Source organism: Falco rusticolus, chromosome 1 (assembly GCF_015220075.1).
Source record: "Falco rusticolus isolate bFalRus1 chromosome 1, bFalRus1.pri, whole genome shotgun sequence".
Taxonomy (NCBI): domain Eukaryota; kingdom Metazoa; phylum Chordata; class Aves; order Falconiformes; family Falconidae; genus Falco; species Falco rusticolus.
The window spans coordinates 85,202,923-85,226,872 of NC_051187.1; the positions used below are offsets into that span (position 1 = coordinate 85,202,923).

Consider the following 23,950-nt stretch of genomic DNA (forward strand, 5'->3'; position numbering starts at 1 on the left):
TTTGCCAATTCAAGTCTGTTTTGCCCATGACGGTAACTGGTAAATGACTGTAATGTCTTTATCTCCACCTACAATGTTTTCATATTTTGTCCCCATGTCCCATTGAGGATGGGGGAGTAAGAGTGTGGCTTGTAGCAGCTAGCCAGGGTCAACCCACCAACACAACAAATAAAACAAATTCAACAAGCCTGTTCCGATTTTTGAGTAAAACTTCCCCACAGCATTCAGGCTTCCTTAATTTTACACCTAAAATGGTAGTACTTGCTTAAAAACAAAATAAGCATTCTCCAGACCATTTTAGGCTTAAAAGCCTAAACAAGCCCTAAAACAAAGGCAGCAGCAAGTTGCTGTCATTTTATTTGCCAATTTAAGTCTTCATGAATTTTTCAAGATAGTGGACTTTACATTTCAAATTCCAGATAGAGAAAAATCCAGCTGTCAGTTTGTAAGAGACATAGAATGCACCTCACTGAGCTGGAAAGTGATAAAAGTATTTGGTGACAAGTAATGCCACGTGTAAACTAATTTGCCCACAATAAAAACAATAAAAAACAAACAACAAAAAAACCCACAGGAAAATGTGATAAAAATGTTCATTTTAAATAATTCTGGTTTAAATATTTCCCTTCATTTTAAAATTAAAATTAAAAATTTGTAGTTCCAAATACCCAGAATACCATAAGAACTCTAGCAGGTAAAGACAAACCAATATCATCATATTGTATGGTGCATAAGTGAGATCCAAATCAAGCCCTCTGTGTACAATATCGCAAAAGTTTAAAATTGTTTTCTCCAGAAAACTAAGTTTAACTGACAAGAGAATTTCAGTAATTAAAAAATAAATAAATGAAATTAAAAGTCACCACACAATTCAATGAACAAAATCAAAAGAAGTTCAGCTATTGCTCCTTGAATAACAATCCATTTCATAAAGCTTGATTCAATAAGGTATGTATTCAGTACTTACCAACATTATCTAGTATATACAAAATAAATTGTACTGCTTTTACTGCTTTATTCAGGAGAATGTCTTGACTAATTACTATCACCCAAAATGAAAATGCTAGTAAGGCTACGCAAAAGTCATTCACAGTCTGCAAAAAACCATGTTACTAGAAGGCAACTTAAAATACTTGCTCAAAAAGAGAGGCGTACCAGAATCCCCTAATCAATGTATTTATAAATCACATATCAAACCAGCTCTCAGCCTTCTCTCATTTGCGAACATTTGGTAGAATTATCAGATAATATCTAGTGTGTGCTACATTGCTATCCAGTTTCCACTCTTCTGCAAAAAATCATTAGGCTTCATGGTTTACAATGCTGAAAACTCCCATATATGCGATTAAAGAAAATCATTAGACAGTTTCTAGTTGCTGTAAACATGGTTAATGGGGAAGCTATCCTCATTTTTCCAACAATGTTTAATCATCTTTCACAGAACCTCTTTCTTTTTCATGTAACATCGTTGCTACTCCAGTTGGCCTGTGTATTCTAGAAGTATGTTTTCAGTACACAGTTATTCTAGTCAATAATTTATGAGTTATGATACTTTTAAATGTGTCAAATACAGTTTCATTCTTTTTAATAAGCACGCTTGTCCTCACTATTAACATGGGTACTGAAACATACACCTCTCGTTATACAAAAATATATCCAAAGCTGTAACATAGTCCAAAGCCTACATAAGCCAAGTAATTTCAGCAGATGGCAATCATAAAGCTGACATAAAAGATAACCTGGATGGTCACTTTTTTCAATCAGAACACTGCCTCAGTGTCAACCTTAAGTAAGAAATAGAAAAAATATCCTTCAGAATTCAATATGAAAGGGTGAGCAATACTTTCAACTATAAAAAGGATACATACAAGAGAGAGCCTTAGGAAAAACCCGTAAGAAAGTTTTTCATTTGCAGTAAAATCTACCCCACAAAAGCAAATAATTAAAAAGTCAAATTAAGCATTTTACTCAACATTTCTCCAGCTGCTGTCACAACAGCATTTTTAAATGACAAAAGACTAAAAAGAAGTTACCTGCCCAAGTCTATGTATATGAATAGATGGAATATTTCTTCCTTGCCATTTCTACAATGATATCCCTAATGTGAACAGGTGAACAGGGACCGCTCAGTTGGATAAAGGAAAATACACTAACGATATCTTATGCCTATTAGACCAAATATTCCCCAATCCAGTAGCTTTAAGTATTTCACTGAAAACAAAATGCTTCATAGCTTACACCTGACTTAGGGTTGCACAGTACTAGTGAGTGAGATAACCTGTGTGAGCAGAGGATAATGGTATCGCATAATATTTTTCGTATAAAGATAAAAGTCTATTATGTTAGATAGAAGAAAACACTAGTAAAATAGATATTTCACATAAGTGAAAGATATCTCCTTTCCCATTACCTTCTAGACTAGACTGATATCCCTTGTTTTCTAAAGTATTTTTTTAGTAATCGTTTGCTTACCCCTGGAGTTTCCCAGTTACGGTCATTTTTTTAAGTACTCAGTAACATAACAGAAAACAATCAATTTGTTCTTCAAAATGTGAAATTACGTTTCTCATCTCAGTTTCAGCCTCTAATTTAGAAACACGTACTGATTGTTCTTTGGGGTAAGTCTCATTGAAATAAAGCTCACATGGTGGTTTTGTGATTGCAGAGTTAAGAAAATATTTTTAGCAGAAAGTTTCAGTGAAACTTAATTTCTGTTGTTCACATATATTACCAACTGGCATCCTGATATTTGAAATTTGATATCATTAAATAAATAAATTATGTTAATAGCACTGTAGTAGTACTGCTGAAGAAATATAGAGATTATTGCAGCTCTAACCCTGAAACTAGTTCCACCCTTTTTCAAGAATATATTTCAGGAATTCCATTTCTTAACTTTGCTTTTTCATCCTTCCGCATGGTCTAAAATACGTTTGTCTCTTGTTTTAAGCTTTTAGTTTTTCCTAAATACAGCAATACAGAAATGTCTCTACCTGGTCTGGTAACTAGCATTCAATGTGAACATTTGTTTAGGCAGTTTGTCTTCAAAGCCTGTCTGTAAAGAAAGTATTTACTTCAGTCAACAAATCTTTAGAGTGGATACCGGTATTTGAGCCAAATTCCACATCAGTGGAATTCTTCATTAACATAACAGTCACCAAAAATCTAACTCCACATCACCCTTATCACCAACCTTTTCACACAGCAAAATTTTGCTTTTTCAAACATTCTACAAAACCAAAATACTCTGCACCTGAAATTACTTTTTTCTCTATCACACTACAGCATATTGTTTTCCCATACAATAGATCCACTTCCCTTGCAGCTTGCACAGATGTGTATTCTGATGGTCAAAAACTGCTCACAAGTGACACTGGACCTCATTTCTATGCTGCAAAATGGAAATATTTTAAATCTACGTGAGCAAAAGCAACATTTGCCAAAGCAAACTGATAATTTTTTAGAAATATAAACATTGCTAGCCTAGAACAGGTCTCCAGTTGAGGCCAGAAAAACTCTAAACCAACAGATGTTAGTCCAGTTCACATCTGCAATGCCATTGCAGACATGAAAGACAGCTGGTAAACGTTTCATACAGAATGAAGTAAAAACCCATTCTATCTGATTCATAGCAAATCTGCAACATTAATCTGGTGACAATACCAGATTGGCAATGCTGGCATCACAAGTCTGTACTTCCAACATTATGTTTGCTACTAGAAGGCAAAAAATGAACTTCACTGACGAGAAAGAAAGGTGTCCAGCAAGGTGGAAAGTTAGTAACTTGAGAGGAGGTAAAGGCAAAATAATAATAATTTAGCCCTTGTTTCCAGATATTAAATTTTAATAGCCCTAACACCTCAAGGGATTTATATATAAAAAAGATTTTATATATAAAAAGAAAAAAAATAAAGCTTTACAAAGGATTCTCCCACATCAGTTACCATCTTGGCTTACAGTCCCCATGCCCAGACTGATGGGGCATGTGCTTTACACCAGCCTGATCTTCCACAGTAGAGGCCAGTTCAGCTCCTCCTGCATGTTTCCATCCTTTGTGTTTTGTAACAGTGCTATGAATTCCATCAGGAACATAAGATGGTTGAGCTCTAACTAAATCCTACAGAAGAAAAACAATTTTTCAGTTCCCTGCCTGACTTGGGAGGCACGCGTGTGACGGCACCAGTAACAAGTAAAGCTCTGAATACGGCAGCAGAGGTGAAGGGGAAGACAGAACTGCCTCTTCAGCAGCAGCACGAACACAAACTGGTTTAAGATGACTGAGAAACTGAATGACAGATACTCCGCGTTTTCTTGGTTTGCATCCTTAGACTGAGAACGATGTCAAAACAAACACCTCTGTACACAGAGACAGACTTATGTGAAGAATATGGGAATTCCTTGCAGCAGGATACACAGTCTCTTGAGACAGAAATGGAAAAATCCTGACTGACTTCACTGGGAGCTAGAAATCTAAATGTGAATGGTTATATCCTTGAGTATGGTTACAGAGTACAACAGTGTGACATTAAGGATGCGTGAGCTGGCTCCGAATTACCTCGTATAGGTACAGGGCAGGCTGGAGCACAGGACAAACTAGCTCAGACATTAGAAACACTAGCAACGTACGCAGCCCGAGAAACTCCACCACTTGGCTGACGTGGCTGGCAGAAGACCGCAGTCATACCTGTTGGTATATACAGCTGAGATTCTGCTGTTACCTTACGTTTATCTGCAGTACTGAGCAATGCAGACATACCTTGTGACCTGACGTGAACAGATAAAGTGCCATTCCAAGAGCTCCGATACTCAAGAGAACCTGGTTTCCAACACTATTCTCAATCCATTTGCCCATTCTCTGTCTCTACTAATGCAAGAATACAAGTAGAGACAGAAGGACGCAGAGAATAAGTGCATAAAACTTGCAAAGAAGCAAAATACAGGGGAAATGCTACGGGGACGGAGACTAACAATGACGAGTAAGAGAGCAATGGAAAAGGGAATAGAGAACACCCTTTTCTACAGATAAAAGCACCTATCATTAGTCAATGACAGCCCAGTACAGCCTCCAGAAGATCTGGCTGAAATGATCAGTTGACATGGGCAGTTCCCATCACCTTTCTTAAAAAAAGATGAAGAAGGAAAGAAAATAAAAAAAGAAAAAAAGGTGGAGCAGGATGGTTTGGAGGAATACATGTCTCCATATGTTTGAACAACCAGCTCTTGGCATATTTATTTATGTTGTCTCATAAATGACTCTTTTGTCTTCTCGCCTAAAACTTAAGCAGGAAAACCCAAGCCAAAATAAACCTCTAGGCCCCACTCCCCAGCTTAACCATGCAGAGAATTTTTAATTTGAGCCCTTCTAAGCTCTCAGCTTCCTTTTGGATTCACAGCCCTCTCCGCTTCTGCTAACCCTCCACCTCCATGGGTTGAGATTCTGGTCTGGCCTCAACAAAATGATGTTCTCAAATGGAAGCAGCCCATCATGCAAAGCCAGACTTCTAGCCAACAAACCATCAAGTGAGGAGGAAAAAGGCCTTGACAAGGGGAAGATTACCTTGGCAACAAAGCTGGGGGAAGGTGACCATAGCGTGCCCTGACACAGAAACACAAAAGCTATAAAAAGGCATGGCTGAGTCATTCACACTTTTCAGTCACATTAACCAGCTCAGTCTTGGGAGCAACTGCCTACACCAAGACCTGTCTGATCCGGGAGGGCAAATTGCCTCCAGAAATCAAAGCGACCATGAAGAACTCGCAGCGAAGGTGCAAACTGCAGCACAAGGGTCAGTGTAACAAAGGTTCCACCTACACCCACCCGCATGACCTGCGGGTTCTTCTGCTTTAACTAAAAACAGTGATAATATGTTCCAAAACTGTGGGCAAAGCTGAGCTGTATGCAATGTCCAAATTTTTTTTATCTACTATAAAGCTTAGAAAAATAATTCCAGTTTAATGGCTCACACATCTACAGCTATGGGTCGCTTGTCTGTTCAGGCTCTCACATCAGCATGGCCCTTGATGGCCTTGAGGAACGTGGTACCATGATGTCAGGCGTGGTCGTACAAACCTATGCCCCCCTTGGTCCAGCACACCCCTGAGCTCCATCCAGTTCCTAACAGGCCCATTCTGAAAAGATGTTTAGACAAAGAATAGTATGGACCTGAGGTCAGTCTGTGGACTCTGGGGCAAGAAGCTGGACTATGAATTCAGCTCTGGAGAAGTTTAATATATAAAAGATCCTCACTCTAAGAGGATGTTAGATACAATACCTAATTCCTAAAACACCTAAAAATCTAATGGTTGGTTCTATATGAGTAACCTGGTGTTTTGGGGAGGGCTGTCCCTAAGAAGGATAGAAAACAGAGGGATTCGCATTTGATTGATGTGGTAAATACTAGGAGTAGAATTGTTTGATGTGAAAAGTGATTTTCCCCAAGATGAGTAAGCAATGAAAGTGCTTCAAAGCTGTTTTAAGTAGCCATACATAAAATGTCTACATTAAAATATTTTATCTTACATTATCTATAACATGCTTTTTTTCCACTGAATAACATTTACAGTTAAGGCAGTGGAGTTTCCTAAAAAGCTCAGTGAAATAAAAGGTTTTAAGGAACCTATACCAAAAGGAAGCCTAAGTTCCAGCAAAAGATTGCCAAGTTACTTCTGCACAACTGAAGATTTCTCAACAGATCACTCTGTATTCACACAGCTCTTCAGTGTCTGCTAATAAAAGTCTTCTCACGGAGTTCTGGACGTGATCAAAGTCTCTGAGCTCACTGCTGCTGAGATGCTGGTTCAGGTAGGGTCACACTGCAAGCCTAGGAAAACCAAATTATTGTAAATCAGGTCCTTGGTGCAGATCCTATGCTCTGCATTCTCTCTCCACCATATTTCCCCCAAAATTACTTCAAATTTCTACATATAGCAAAGTAATACCTCTATAAGACATTTAGATTACTGTAGATATGATCAAATTACAGAAATTATTCTCCTTTTTATTACTAAAATCATAAAAGCTTTGTTAAAGTCCTGTTCCTTCTTAAGAAAATATTAATCTCATATCTTGCAGGGGGAAAAACAAAACCCAAAAACTTTTATTGACTAAATTATTTAACCTCTTGGTATTTAAGTCACTGTATTAAACTGGCGTTGGTAATACCTGCTTACATTTCTACAAAAGCAGAGAAGTATTAAGCACTACTGGTATAAACTAAAGCACATCTGCTCCCTCTGCAACACAGAATTTGTATCTCATATTCCAACAGTTATTCAATAAAAGTTCTTGAACTTTGGAAGCTTCTGCCACTGCATATAGGGGTCATCCTTTCACTGAAAATATCCTATTTACAATTCCTCATACTTTGAAACTACAATTAACCTTACCTCTATTTCCCTGCAGCTTTTCTTCATTTCTCTGACAGATAACTTCTTATTCCATACAATCTACCATTTTTACTTTCAAATAAAAAAAATTAGCATTTTTTCCTATGGAGAGTCAAAGCTTTAGAGGTTTTTGCACTTTTGGTTGGCTTTTTAAGGAGACTATTTCCCTGCTAGTTTCACTACAACAGCAATACTATTAACATCATCTCTACATGTCTTTCTCCTTCATTAAGCTTTAAATTATCTAACTATTAATTATTCTAATTAGGAGGGGTTTGCTCTTGTTCCTACAGATGCAACACTATTTTCCTGCACTGAACAGAATCTTTTAGTTATCTTAACTACAGATAAAACCAGCTGAAAGCTTGTACAATTTCACTGTGATGTACTGGATGACAACATGCTCCCCTTGCCCTTGCAAAGTCTACAAGCTTCCAACTACCGAGAATGAGCTGTTCCATTTTCCAATTCTATAATTAACACATTAAACAGAACTGCTTTCAAACAAAGCCCTGTGGAAGCACAGTTGACATTTCTTTGGCAATTAATATTAAGGGCCACTAATAATCTTTCTGAACATTCCCACCAACTTCTAGATGCACACATTGACTTTTTGCTGGTATCTGCATTTGTCAATCTGTTCATCACTTGCCTCAGAAATTCCCAAAAGTCTTAGAGAAGTTTATCAGCTAACCTTGTGTTCATTAAATCTGCTCTTTCTTTAAGCATGTTAAAGAAAGTTGCTCTGTCCCTAGCAAACCCATTCAGAAAGGCCTCATATTCTGATAGAAGCCACATGTACCATTCCATAATTATTTACCACTGTTCCACTAATCCAAAACCAGGACAAAGTAAAAATCTATAATGATGTAAATAGATTTTAAGAATAAGAACTAAATTGCCTAATTGTGCTTTATTCTTCCCTCCCCCCCGATGTTATTCTTATGCTGATGCATGTTTTAAATAAAGCACAATGCATAGCCATCCATGATGATATCCAAAATCTTCTGTCTTCCCCAGCTGTGTGTTTGCAGGATTTTCTGCAGTTTCATTAGCTAGGAAATACTGAAATACAATGTGGTATAAGACATGGTATTCTGAAATGATTAATAAAGATATTAAAGGCCTGTGTTACCTATTCAGAACAGTCCTTTATTCAAAAAGTAAGTAATGCAGACAATCAGAGAACACATACAATTACTAACATAAAAGATGACATCCAAAGCCAGAACAGTGTAGATGGCATGCTTAAAGAAAATAACATTTACAAAAAAAAAAAGTTGCAGTTTCTCCGAAAACCTACATACACTTTGGAAAAATGTAATGTAAAGAGGACCAGACCTCCTAACACTTGTCCTCTCTCTTTAATCTATTATAAGTTTGGACTAATTTTGAATTTTCCTTATCTTTCTTTAATATGTGGAGTACTGAAGACATTCCTGAAAAGCAGGGAAAAGGCTTGTGCCTTTGCTTAAAATTTGAAGACAGAACAACCTCAGAGTAAGGCTGTAAATTCAACATTACCCTCTCACAAAATAATGGGAAAAGTAGGCACATAAATCTGTTAACGAAGTATTACACAGGGGTTACAAAATTACCATCAGTATCATAGATTTATAGATTTTTAATTAAGGTAACTTTAGAGGTCATAAAAGTAAAGAATTAAAAATGTTTGTAACAGGCTCCTTCATCCAGGCCAAGGTATACTAAAATCCACTGAGTGAAAGCTGAAATTAAACAAGTTTTTACTAGAAATAAATAGCTATTAAATTTTTTTTAAATAGGGAAAATGTTGATGGGGAGCAATTTGCAAGGACCTCAAGATGGATTTTCCATCACTGCTTATTTTAAATTCAGAACTTCACTGCCTCAAAGGTAAGGATTACTTTAAACACGAATGACCATTAAAAGATACGGTGCATGTTATACAGGTGATTACACTAATCACATCTCTTCCTTCCAGCATGCCATTCTGTCAGTGTATGAAAACACACTGCTCAAGTTTTGTAGAGAAAATGCCTGGTTCAATTAAAATATAAAACTATTACTGCATTGCACCTGGAGAATCTTGCTACTTAACCTCAAATGCATCACAAGACATAATAAAGAGGTCGACAAAACAAAAGCAGAAAGTGGGATCTGGACTAATTTCAGAAAATTCTGTACAGCCATGTGAATGCTTTGAAGGTTCTTATGGTGCCCAACAAATAACCAGGTTTCCCGAGAAGCTGATTCACACACTCCAGCAATAACTAAATTCAGCTTTTATCAAACTGAATTCCAGAACCCTTGAACTCTAGCAGTGAACACTGTATACAATCTACAACACTACTTTCCATTAAGATAAGAAGCATATAGAGTTAAGAGTTCCCACTAATTACAAATGTGCTGGTACAGACCAGACAGGCCAGTAACATCTAGAGATTTACGCTCCATGGCAACATAATTCATATGGCTGGAAAGCCACTGGCACTGACGATACAACCCACTGTGTCTTTAAAGCTACTCGTAAAATACAGAAAATTATTTGATGTGGAGAACACACACATTGGGGTTTGTTTATATTAAGCAATGTTTCTCCAGCATTAGCTAAAAAGATTACTTACAGGAGTGAGATGGAAAGATAATAATTTAATGACAGCTGATATTTACGTTCTCCATACAGAGCAGTAGCATTAAAAGTTACTATCATTGCTACAAACTTCCTAACCATACCACTATCTTAAAGTTTCCTCCTTTGTATCTTACCATGAAAAAAGCCCATTTTTGACACAGCAAATTTGTTTTACTTGGCTGAGATCCACATCTTTAATAACTTCAGTGTATGTTGCCAGCCATCATAGTGATGCATGAATGTTCTTGGGTTTTACTAGGGTCCTCCAAGTAGAAATAAAGAAAACGAAGAAGATAATTCAATAGCAGCAAGTGTCATCATCACTTCTCTTTATTGCACAGGCATGAAAAGTATCCAATATCACCATTTGTCCTGGTGTGGTATGTTCATTCTTTAAGCCTGAGGGGGTTTGTTTGTTTGTTTGTTCGGTTTTTGTTTTATACACTGTATTCAAATATCTAGTCAATAGGTTATTCTCCTGCTTTTACTAATCCATGGCATCCTATCACTTGTTCTGCTGCAATGTACAAAGCACTTTAAGCTTGTCCCTTGTGGCTATTTTGTTCTTGTTCAGTTGGGTTTTACTACATGTTTACATCCCACTCCTTGAATTCCCCATTTGTCTTCACATAAGCCCACTGCGCCATACTATTTTTTAAACTAATTCTTATCAAGCAGCTCCAGCTTTCTAACATCTGAAAGTAGACTAAATGTGACTGTTTCTAGTCTACTCAGCCATTCTATTAACACACTAGGTTGCAACACGATATTTACGGTATTGCCATCAGTCCATATTTTTTTGTTTTCAGTGTAGTACTCATAGCTAAACATTTTTCCCCCACCTCATCTATGAAGGAATCAAACATCCCAAGAACAAATGAGAGTACACTACTTCTATAATTTCCCTACTCATACATTTCATGACTTAATCATTCTTTTTTTTTTCTGAAGCATCTGCAGAATATAAATGGCCTTTCAACAATATTGTGCTTCTCAAAGGCCCAAAATAATATTTTTTTTAAAAAGTATATCCTCAGACTTGTGTTATTAACCAACATATTGGGGGGGGGACGGGGGGGGACACAGAGACAAAACCAAAAACCATAGTGACAAACCAAATTTGTAATTTTCTAGTTTTTGTCAGTCTATTGTCATACATATGGACGTTATCTATACTAGCTACAACTTCTACAGTCATTGTTCTAAAAATCTTTAGAAAAATCATTTTTTTTTTTTTAATTAGCTGCTGATATCTATGATGTGACCATAAGTGAAGAGAAGACAGTTCACATAAAATTAGTGGTCAGTCTATACCACATTTGCAGATTGAGAAAATTTCTCAGATGCATCACTGTGACTGTAATTGGGCCCTAGGTCAACCACTACTTTGAGCCAGATCTACTTGTAGTTTTCCTTCCAATTAAGCAAACCAAAAATACTACAAAGGCTTTGAATTAGTAAAACTAGATTTTAGTACAACACAGCTTGGCCATTACAATAAAGAAAATTCAGAAACAGAGCATCAAAAATGAAAGGGATTTATGAACAATTGTATCTCCTTTCTACTGCATCCTTCCAGTGTAGATTTTTTCCTTTGGTCTTGCTCTTGGGTAGCAACATATTTTACTAAGTCTTTGAAAGCCTGAAAATGTCCATTTCCAACACTATTATAACACATCTTCTTGGGCGTCTATTCATTACTTCTTAAGAAGGCATCAGGTTTCCAGTAATGCTACGGGTTCCAGACTTGTTTCTATATCTCATGCTGCCTTCCTGATCCACCATACTCTTATAATTCAAACAAACCATAGATAGTCCAAGCTTTATTATTTTCCTTTACTTTCATGTCCTTTCCCCCTCCTCTTATGTTTCTGAGAAACCTAATTACTGACAATAAATTAACTGAAGTCAGGACTGAATACAACATGTACTGCAGTGGAAAATGCCAACCCACATACTCCTACCATTTAGCTGTTTCTCCCTTTTTCCTTCCTTCCAACCAAACAAGAGCCATCAAGCAGAATTGCTTTGAAGTTCTTGAAATGGCTATGAAAGAGACAGATGAAATTTAACTTCGATAAATGTGAAGTGATTAAAAAAACAGGAAAAAGGACCAGGATCCTGATTACATACATAATGATGGACTCTGAAGTGGTTATTAATACCCAGGAACACAATCTGTGAATTATAATAGCTATATGTAAATTCCAGCTTAACACAGAGTAGCAACCAAAAATAAAGTGAGGTATTATTCTGAAAGGGAAAGAGAACAAAATGGAAAACACCATTATGCCATTATAAACCCATGTCATGAATAGTATTTGGCCATTACTTTTCTACAAAGAATATTGCAGAACTCAGAAATACAGTTGCAACAAGGATGATCAAGGACTTCAGGGAACAACTAAATAGATTAAAATCTTCATTATGGGGAAAAAAACCAAAACAAAACACACCAACCCCAAGACTGAGAGGGGATACAATATAGCCAACAAGGCCCGAAGTATCATGGATAAAGTGAAAAAGTCATTTGCTTTTGTCTTTTTCAATTAAAAAAGAACACACCAAAACTACTAAAGTGCCAAATAAAAAACCTACATGTTATCAGCAAAGGTTTTGGAACTCCTTGTCATAGGGTACTACAGATGCTAGAAGTTTACATCAGCTCATAGATTAACTCACTACATTCATGAAACAGAAAGAAAGGGGAAAAGAAACACAAAACAAACAAAACCACCCCAACGGATTGACCTGAAGCCCCTAAGCTGCAGGCTGCCCAAGGCTCGCAGGGCAGTCCAGCAAGTAGCACTGAGTGCTTTCTCTAGACTTTTACCCTGAGGCATCAACCATTTAATCTCCTCATTAAATGGAGTCTAAAGCTGTTGACACCCTGGCCTACTGTCTACTCTGGTAGAAGAGAAAGACAAATCACTTGGAGACAATCTCCAGGAAGATAAGGAGATCTCCAAGGAAATAAAAGACTGGGCTAATGTTTTGGAGTGAGATAAATCTACTCCTTTTCCACTTCTTGTGTGACAAAATAACGAGGGTACGTGGTGCCAAGCTATTACAGCAGGAACAGCTTTGCACTGACAGGGCAGATCAGGAATCAAGTAACCCAGTAGATAGTGAGGGTAAACACAGAGATGACAGCTCCAATTTGCCTTTCAAGCATGAGCAGCTTCATTTACTAAAAAAAGTGTGTAGAGGAATCATTCAGCTTAGCACACAGGCACTCAAGAAAACGACTTCATATCATAGATCTACAATGTTCCTGCAAGTGAGGAATCAGTACTGAGAATGAGGCACAGAGAATAACTCAAGTGTTGAACTGGTGGTGACATTTTTTCCTTCAGTATCTAAAAGGCAGCGATACAGCGGTATTGCTTTCAATGCCTCTCATGCCGCCAGAAGTCAAGAGGGAGGTTCAGACAATACTATGAGCTATTGGTGCCAAAAGAGAGAGAAAAAACATCAGCAATGTACACAGATCATGTAGATGTATACATGAACTACTTACTAGGCAAAATGAGGACCTCTTCCTTTGTCTTATCCATAGAGGTTGACACACAACCCCTTCTGCCCCCTGTGCCTTGTTTCAGCAATAAAATATAAAGACCACTATTAGTGCACTTCAGGTTGATCAGCTCCTTACTATCAGCTTAGTTTGGCAATAAATGTCAAATTTAATCAAACCATCATTTATTTATTTTTTTCTGCACTTCTTCCCTTCTCTAGTTCCAGCTTTTAAAGGACCTTCAATAGTTCATGCATTCTCAAAAGAAACAATATAGGTTTAAAACTTCTATGCTACATTTACTCCATGATGATCTTGCACAATTACTTAATGGTAAGACAGTAGCTAATGAGAAAATTCAAAAGAAATTGAACTCATTTTGAGAAATAGGATTCTATTTAACATCATTTAATTACTTCCTTAGGTCACAGAAAGGAACTCAGACATTCATACCAGCAATTAAATTTCTTAACATAAAAGGACAAACTCTTCTGAAACCAGATATTAAGAAACTACTTTCCTTTTGAAACTTTTTTTTTTCTTCCCATTTCTGTGTCATGGATAGAGAAGCATTCCAGTACAATATTTGAAATTAATATAATAGTAATGTTTAATACCTCCATCAATGACAGAGGGATCAAGTGCACCCTCAGCAAATTTCCAGACAACACCAAGCTCAGTGGTGCAGCTGACACACCTGAGGGACAAGATGCCATCCAGAGGGACCTAGACAAATCTGGGAAGTGGGCCCACGTGAACCTCATCAGGTTCAACAAGGCAAAGTCCTGCGCCTAGGTTGGGGCAACCTCACTATCAGTACAGGCTGATGAAGGGGGATGAAGGGATGGAGAGCAGCCCTGTCGAGAAGGACCTGGGGGTGCTGGTGGATGAGAAGCTGGGCATGACCCGGCACTGTGCGCTCGCAGCCCAGAGAGCCACCCGTGCCCTGGGCTGCATCCCCTGCAGCGTGGCCGGCAGGGCGAGGGAGGGGGCTCTGCACCTCTGCCCCGCTCTGGTGAGACGCCCCTGCAGTGCTGCCTCCAGCTCCGCAGTCATTAGTACAAGACAGACACAGACCTGCTGGAGCAAGTCCAGAGGAGGCCATGAAAATGATCACAGAGCTGGAGCACCTCTCCTGTGACGAAAGGCTGAGGGATTTGGGTTGTTCCCCCTGGAAAAGCGAAGGCTTCTGTGAGACCTTATTGTGGCCTTTCAGTACTTCAGGGGGGCTTATAAGGAAGATGGAGACAAACTTTTAACAGGGCCTGTAGCAATAGGACAAGGAGTAATGATTTCAAACTAAAAGAAGGCAGATTCAGACTAGATATAATGCAAAAACGTTTCTTATGATGAGGCCAATGAAACACTGGCACAGGCTGCCCAGAGAGGTGGTAGGTGCCCCATCCCTGAAAACATTCAAGGCCAGGCTGGACGGGGCTCTGAGCAACCTCGTCTGGTTGCAGATGTCCCTCCCCATGGCAGGGGGTTGGACTAGTAGATGGCCTCCAAAGGTGGCTTCCAGCCCAAGCCATTCTATGATTCTATGATCCGACAAATAAAAATAAATGCCTTAGCAATGAATATTCCACTTCATTTCTGGATGACCCTTGCAGCTATCTTCAATTTGTCACCTACTAACTATAATGTAAGTGTAAAATAAAAGACATTGCTATTCTCCAAATACAAAATTATTACCAAATTACCCCCCCCATTTCTTTTCAATAAACTGTTCTAAAACTACATGCCATTTTTTTCTACTTTTTAAAAAATTCTTAACATTTATGAAATACACTATAATCAAAAGGTATCAAATAAACTACGACTGTTCTAATCTTTCCAGCACAAAAAAAAAAAAACAACCACCAACAACAAAAAAATAAAAAAAAAACACCAAAAAAAATAACAAAACACCAACAAAACCAAACCCAACACTGTGAAACTCTTGTAGTGGGGGAAAAATTAATAATCTATGAGGTGATATTATGAAACTCTATCAAATCATTTCTAGCTTTCTTGTTTCTATTTTCTTTCATTCTGTTAAAGTGTTTACATGTCTGATTGCTACTAAGAAAAAATAGCTTGTGCAATGACCAGATAACTTACCAACTTCAGCTTTGTTACAAAAGGAACTGTAGTATAAAAGCCAGAACAATAACAACAAAAGACACCTTTCCATCAGTTTCTTTTTATTTACATCTTCTTATGTCTCCCTTGAGTTATCTCTAGTGACAGCATCTATAACATTAAAACTTTACAAAAGCAGTAGCATCAGAAATTTACTGGGGTTTAACTAATTTTTTTTCTTTATATTGTTCCATTAGAACCACTTCTTCAACTTCCCCTGAGTTCATTGTGAATTTGAAATATTGAACCTTCCATAACTTTGAAATTCCTTGTTGTATAAGAGCTAGATATGAATTTGGGAACATTACCACACAGTTGGCATCATAAGGAAATGTTTGAGCAAGGATTGGTAACCACTGATACAATTTGGGGAGAAAAAAATTAGTTCTACATAATTTCACTGGTTTATTCCAAGTAAGCAAAGTAAACTGAAGTATTAACCAAGGATAAATCTTCGCTATATAAGCCTTGCAACAACATAATGCATCATTGAAAAGAGCACATTTAATCAAATCCATAAATGAATCTAACCTATTAAGAAATGCAAAATTCAAGCTCAGGTTATACAGTATATTACTGACTGATGCATAATACTAATCCCAGAAATGTACCAGTATCTTTTCCTACCTCGATGTAGCAAAATTTATTTACAGAAATACAGGTCTAAAATATGTAACTTCATTGGGTAATTTAAGGTAGTATTCGCTAAAAATTTAAATACTGGAAATTAGATTTATGGACCAGAGGCTTTTGCCAGGAATATTGCAAATATACATGTGTGTGCACTATTTTAAATTAAGTTAGACAACTCAACTTATTATATTGGTAGGAAAATATATATAACTAAAAGTAAAAATTACGAAGAGGAAAAACTTAACATTTTATTTCTATTGCCACTGAATACCACATTCAAAGCCTGAGTCCAAGATTAAATAATGTCATTATGGTAAATATCTCACATTATCAGACATCTTGATAGCACTTATTTTGGAAGGCTGGGATAATTTATGACATGTTGTAGTCTTTCCTCTCATTTGTACTCATCTCGGGTCAAATGGAGGATTGCCTCCGAGAATATGATGACCTAAAGGGAACAGACTTTCAGTATTCATCTTCACTTTTACAGTTACAATGTCACCTTTTGCAATTTCTACACAATTCTCTTCAGATTGGGTGCTACAAACTTATCTTTTTTCATTATTTTTGGCGCTACATATTTCATTAAGAAACACAGTATTTGTGCCTGAGAAGAAACCACGAAATCAAAAGAGATTATTTTGTGGAATTAATTTTGATCTTGTCATTAGTGAGACAAGTGCTTAAGATGGAAAAAATGACAATTTCTTAGATGTTCTTCATACAATCGATGTCCTAATCACCACTGCTCTGTCACACTTTCATTCAGATTTATCTATCCATCATCCATAGCTTCATTCTCTTAGATTGCCTTAAAATAATCTGGTTCATTTTACCAGCAAGTAACAGAGGAATGAAAACTAGCCCATCTTATCCTAGCCAGATAAAAGACACAACCTATAAGGACCCAGCTACTTCTAGTTCCAATAAAACAAACCTAATTAATTTAAATGAAACATTTTCAGAATAAGCTTTATACATAATTGACCTTGCTCTCTCAAACAACTTTTTACAGTGTTCTGTTTGAATCACACAAATTGTCTCCTTCGTCACTTCAATTCCTATGCGTATGATTTTTTCCTTTTCATATCCTTTCCTTATCAGCTGCCTAAATACAAATACATCTCATAAATTATATTGTCTCAAAGGACCACAGTATAATTTTCTACTGTTGTAAACTACAGCTTCAGTTTACAACTAAAAACCTATGGAAATCTACAGTTATATACCAAATATTTAATTCATCTTCTTCTAAGTTAATATTAGTATATTTATATGGTTGAAAGTTGTTGGTTTAGGAATTATTTCCTCTTTTTCTTTATTCTTATTCCCCCTCCATCCCAAAATATAAAATGAACAAAGAAACATGTAGATGTACTTTAAAGTAACCTAGGAAATTCAAGTTATTCCTTCTAGGCAAAAGAAAAAGGAAAGCATGTATAGTTCTTCCTGAAATTAAAAAGAACAATTGGACAAGTTACTTTTAATTTCCACATGCAGCAGAGAAGAACTTAATATATGCATGAATTTTATTAAGAATACAAAACTGTACAAAGCCAACTTTCTAATATAAAAAGACATTTCAACATTTTTGTGCCTTTCATTGTTGAACAAGGAGCACTAGCTTATTTACCAATAATACCTTAAAATTTAAATGTTAATATTAAAAATAACAAAAAATAACTTATTTACCAATCACCTTCTAACTCCTTCTCCTCCAATGTGGCAATTACTAAAGTGTTTAAACATAAAATTATACATAACAACTTTAAAATTATATATTAAAACCTTTCTGCTCACATTTCTATTTTTGCATTCAAAATCAGAAATTCCCTACAGAATCAGAATCGTTTAGGTTGAAAAAGAGCTTTAAAATCATCACTTCCAACTGTTAATCTAGAACTGCCCACTCCACCACTAAACCATGTCCAATCAACAAGATTTCAAAGTGATTTCAATTCTAACAAAGTGATGTTGTTGGGGGAGGTTCCATGTATTACCTGCCTTTCCCACAGTCCACTTCCAGCTTTCCAGTGCCTACTGGTTTTCCCACCAGAACGGACAGTACCACAGTCCATTACTAACTTCACCTCTTAGAGGGACCCGACTCACTCAGACTTGCTAAACCACATAATTTGAGCAAATGGGATTTGTTACAGGGGATTTTTTAATGTAGTATACAGAAAGTTTAACACTGCAAGTTGCTGACCCAACAGAACCTTGTAGCATCTAACTATACAGAAGCCTGAATCCAAAAAATCTGGATCGTGGCTCTTGTTTACAAGCATCTGATGAGTTCTTCATGCATTTGCCTGTAAGTTACCATCTTCTATTAGGCACCATTAGGCACCAGCGGTTAATTAGTTTTTCCCATATGCCAGCACATACATAAATTCTAATTATTAACCGTGTTAGATCATCAGTTTACACAAAATACCTTTAAATTCAACATTTGCATACATTGTGGTCTGCATATCCTCCTCCAGACAACAGCATCTGTTTTGGAGGACTTTGTTAGTTCTTTGAAGAGATACACACTTCTTGATATTTAACCAGGTATTTAAGCCGTCATCACTTGCATCATCAAGGTCTCCATCTATTATTTCAGCTGAAAAATCACATAATTTTCCCAGGCTTACACACAGTAATTGAAGGGCACAATAATGCTGTTTCACACATGACATTATTTCTGCTCAATGCAATACTAAAACTCACGAACCTGAGAGCGCTGGATGGAATTTCCAGATAAGGCTGAAGGGCACTTCCAGTTTCACTAAAACAAAGTCAAAGGCATAGCATCCTTCCACCTCAAAGCACTGAAATCTTCACTTACTGAACTTTTACTGTTACTCTTCCCTTGTGTTGTAAAAAAGAAGAAAGAACACATTTCCAAAAAGTACCTTGTTGAAGGGGAGAAAGAGGAGGAGGAAACCAACCTTTTGTTCCTTTGTACAAATGGTAGCAAGTACCAAGTATTGAAAAGTTACAGCATGGTTTACTTTTCAGTCCAGCAGCACAGATCTGTGCCTCGTCCCCACATAGTTTAGGAACGCTTACATGTGACTGTGTGGTCATACCACAATACCAAGTTCAGCATGTTGGATGAATGTGTGCCCAAGCACAGTCCCAAGTTATGACAATTTCTAGCATTCTCAGACCAAAGTGTATCCCCACTTCCCACTTGGAAAACAAGTAGTGCCAGCTGCATGATTACTTCTTAGCCTTGGAATTGCATCTTGAAACGTGTTCTGGCTTACTGTCACGGTTTGGCATAATCAATGTGAAAGAGCATGTAAAAACAGAACCTGCAGAGATTATTTGAAAATGTCACACAGGACAGACACATTACTGTAATGGTTTCATCTTTATGAAGAAAGTAAGGAATTGTATTCGATTAACGACTGCACCAGCCATGGTGGAATCCTCTGGGCACAGAACACACACATGCCTTCATACCAGTGCCATAGCTTGATTTTGTAGGTAGATACCTTTTTTTTTTTATAACCTGGGTATTGACTGGGTAATTCAGGTAGCTCACATGATAAAGTGCTCAAAACCAGATTATAAGTAAAATATAGAGTCAAATTCTCTAATGACTATTTACTTTGAAGGTGTAATGAGAAAGGGAAAGTTGTTAAAATACGTAAACAACTCTAGAAAAGCTAAATGAAAAGCTAAGCTCCCATTGACAGCCACATTATGATTTTTGAGATTTTTCATGAAAGGTCTTACAGGAGGGAAAGAAAAGCTAAGCTTCATAAAATAATAAGCAGAACAAATCAAGGTAAAATGTATATATATTTCACTTAGGAGTCTAGTATTACAAATCACTTCAGCTTTGCCTTATGCTGTGTAACTCCTACAGAAATTACCGAGTAATTGTCCTGTACTGCGAAAAATGCATTAATTTTTCCCAACATATCTTCCAGGGATTTGGGCTTTTTTTCTGGTTGTTTAGTTGGGGTTTTTTTGGTTGGTCGGTTTTTGTTTGTTTGGGGTTTGGTTTTTTTTTTCTTTTCGGTTTTGTTGGGGGGTGGGGGTGGGTTTTTTTCTCTCCTTTGCTAACCATGGAAGCCTTAGGCATCAAGGAGACACTGCAGCAAGGTTTTGGATAGAAAGAGTTTCAGTATCAGCCATGGACACACATATGCTCAGTCATGCCAAAATGTTATAATGTCATTAACTATGTCACACAAAGGAAGCAATCATCTGAAACAAGGACCACACAGAAGACAATCTTGTACCCAAGGAAACAGAACAGCAAAGTATCTCATTTTTCACACAAGATTACACAAGCAGTTAGAAATTCTAAAGAAAGTCTGCTAAAAGGGCTACTTTCCACTAAAAGAGAAAGGATATGATTTTACAAGCCCAATATTATGTTTTCATTCATAAAATCTGGGAACAGGGCCAGACCTGACTGCGTACATTCAATTTGACCTTTTAGAAACGTTTATTTCACTGCCGAACCTCCACACTAATACATAACTTTGAATTATATCACTAATGCCAGTCAGAGATACCACCTCCCAGTGAAGCAGCAGTTATTTATAAAATCCTTCTGGGACCATCACTCCTAAAGTAGCCATCCTACAGATTACACCAATAAGCCTGGCTGTCTAAAGAAAGTGACAGTTTTGGATGCTAGCAATTCACTAAATCGTGTTGATTAAGAGAGAATCTTGCAATAACGGTGGTGACTGTGCCCAAGAAAACAACTCCACTTTTCTACGAGTGTTCAGTTCAACAGTGCCCAAACTTGTCAGCCAAGGTTAGCATACCCTGTTAACAGAAGGTGGCTGCAACTCAGTGACATCAAGCCAACCTACTTTTAGATGGAAGTCAATGTAGATAGAAATAAAATAAATCATGGTGATTCTCTCTACTGTGTGCAACTCTAGTGTCTGCATACAAAGACGCATCCCAGACCAGGATCCCTCATCCTGACTGAAGCCAGAAGCCTGGAGTGAGCTGTTACTAGTAGAACAACACATACACCTCACACTTACCTTCTCATTTCCTCAGAGACCTATTGAAAGTGAGCTCTAGCATGGATGATTTTCCTTCTGGGTATATGTTAGATACTTCAGGGTGTAACTGACACAGAACTGGATCAAAAGCCACAAAATGTTGTTTCAAATCCTTCCTCAGCTTTATATTTTTTTTAGTAACTTCAAGGTGTCACCTCATTTGTGCCATTCTCTTTCCTTGCAATAAACAGTTTCCTCCAGTTCACCAAAGGACTGAAAAAAATAATTTTGCGACTGTGAGATGTTTAACACTTCAGAAACATACAGCTATACAGGTATTGTATTATGCAAGAAAATAGAATATGTAAAATTTAGAATGAACCTTTGGTGTACTCAAAGTAAGAGGACTTGGTCATTTGAAGCGAGCAGCATCTCATTCATCCCGAAACTACAAGAGGGCTGTATTAGGATTACTTTTCATTATATTTCAAACTTTCTAAACATCTAAACCTTTGCATAACTCAGCTTCCCTAACATTCAGTATTTTTTTTTCATAACAAAGAAATCTAGCACCAATTACTTTTCTGATAACATTCCACTAGTAAAGTCAATGTGAAAGTACCAGAAAATTAGAAACTGTATTTGTTCTGGGACACTTTGTTATTCTTTTAAATTTATCACCTTTTTAATAAATAACCCATTACATGGCAATAACTGAAACAAAGCATAAAAATTATTAATCTTCTGAGCCATGCCATCTCAGTAGATTGATTAAAAACCCTGGCAAAATAAAATTAAAAAAATCTGCCCATTCACATAGTATAAAAATTTCAAAGACAAACCAGACTTTAATTAGATATTTTTCAGTCTTTTTATCTTGAGCTTCATGACAAACTTGAAACTCAAGTCTCATATGATACCTTATCATTCTTTAGATTATCTGAAATAACTTTAGTTCTCTGTTTAGGCTATACTTGCTGGTGCTGTAGTCAATCTACCACATTTAACTTATAATTACAACCCCCAGTGCTGCAGATTAAGATAGCATTCATCAGCAGCTTGGCAATTCAAAAGAGTGTGTCAGACACACAGAGACCTTAAAAGAGCAAGGAATTTTTTCTCCCCTTAACAGCCCATGATATGGGCTCCAAACCTGTTTTATTGAAACCACTAGCAATTTTCTCTATTGCTTTCAATGGGAAAAAGATTCGAGTTCCTATTATGTGAGATTGATGATGACTACATAGTGACTAAAGCACCAGAAGTTCTCAAGCCTGATTTAACCTTTAGTCTTTTTGAAGACCACTTTTCTTTCTACCCACCCTCCCTCCATTCCCCATTCCCTTTCTGTTGTACACACATCTCACTGCTTTAGTAATAAACTTTGGAAAATACTTCTGTATTTGGTTTATCAGATGACTTGTCCCAATTCTTTCTTTTCTTAGTAGCTCTCAAAAATTTCTCCAAAAGCATCTTTTCCCATCAACACAGTATTTCAAAGACATGTTACCTCCTGTTGACAGTTTCTGATTATCATAATTGTATTTCTGTTTGCTTTTTTTACAGTCAAGTATACACTGAACATGGAACATTTAAGTGTTTGAAAATAAATTTAATTCTGTACATGGCAAAAAACAAAGAAATGGGACAGTAGATTTTGATTTATTCTTGTCCCTTTTATAATATTAAGTTGATGGTGTGTAATACGTAGCACAACTTATTATGTACTTCATATAATCCTTCACACTAATCAGAATAAATTTCTTCGTAGTGACATCATCACAAATTTAAGAACCAGTGATATGAACAATAAACACTATTACATTACAGTGTCAGATCTTTGTTTACTAACTTTGGTCTAGGAAACTCATAATGTTTTAAGATCTGATTCAGGGAAAGAAAAGGAAAATCTATATATGAAGAAATACACGTTACCAAGGACATTTGACCTAGATCTGTTCATTTTAAAGGCCAGGGAAGCAACTGCTGCACTACTGAGCTGAGGGCAGACCTGGACCTAGAAACCTACTCCTTGTGTTGGGTCAAGAACAACTTCATTCTTCCTATCTCTGGAGATGCAGATACAAAAACACCAGCTATAAAGCCAGCATCTAATATGGCCTGTTTATTCCATTTCACCAAATTTTCCTGGAAAATAATCTATTACACCACTACACTGAAGCGTATACTCAATTTGTGAACAGAACAGGTATAGCAAAAAGAACGGGATAGTGCTAGGCAACCTAGAATTTGATGATTTTTCTGAATACATCCACTAAAAGGTTTATTTCTATTTGTCAAACTTTCTCTGTAATTTCTTCTGCTATGTATGCAATGAGGCATTTAAATAACAAAAAGCTAGCAAAGAAACTATTTCCATAGCAACTATTCCAAGGAATACAATTCAGCAATTCATACCATAAAACTTTGTGTACTTTGACCATGCTTTTCTTTATCTAGATGGATTTCTTTATCTATGTGCAAGTAGAAATATTAATATTGGTCATGAAGAGTTTCATATTAACACATTCAGCACTATACTAGAAGAATGTTCGATGATGCCTCTACAAAATGTGATGTTAACCTTTCAGAGTTCAGCATTTCCAAAACTCTTCAGGTAATTCTAAACAGATTTGAAGCAAGAATTTGCTTTAATATTTCAAATGTCTAGAATGACATCAAATAAAAATGCAAAGAGAATTT

At 36.7% G+C, this 23,950-nt stretch overlaps 1 protein-coding gene across 2 annotated transcripts in view; it reads right to left on the reverse strand.

Annotated features, from left to right (window-relative positions):
* The window catches only part of CTNNA2 (catenin alpha 2), a 515,202-nt gene that overhangs the window by 455,911 nt on the left and 35,341 nt on the right, over nucleotides 1–23,950 (reverse strand). The window lies entirely within an intron of this gene.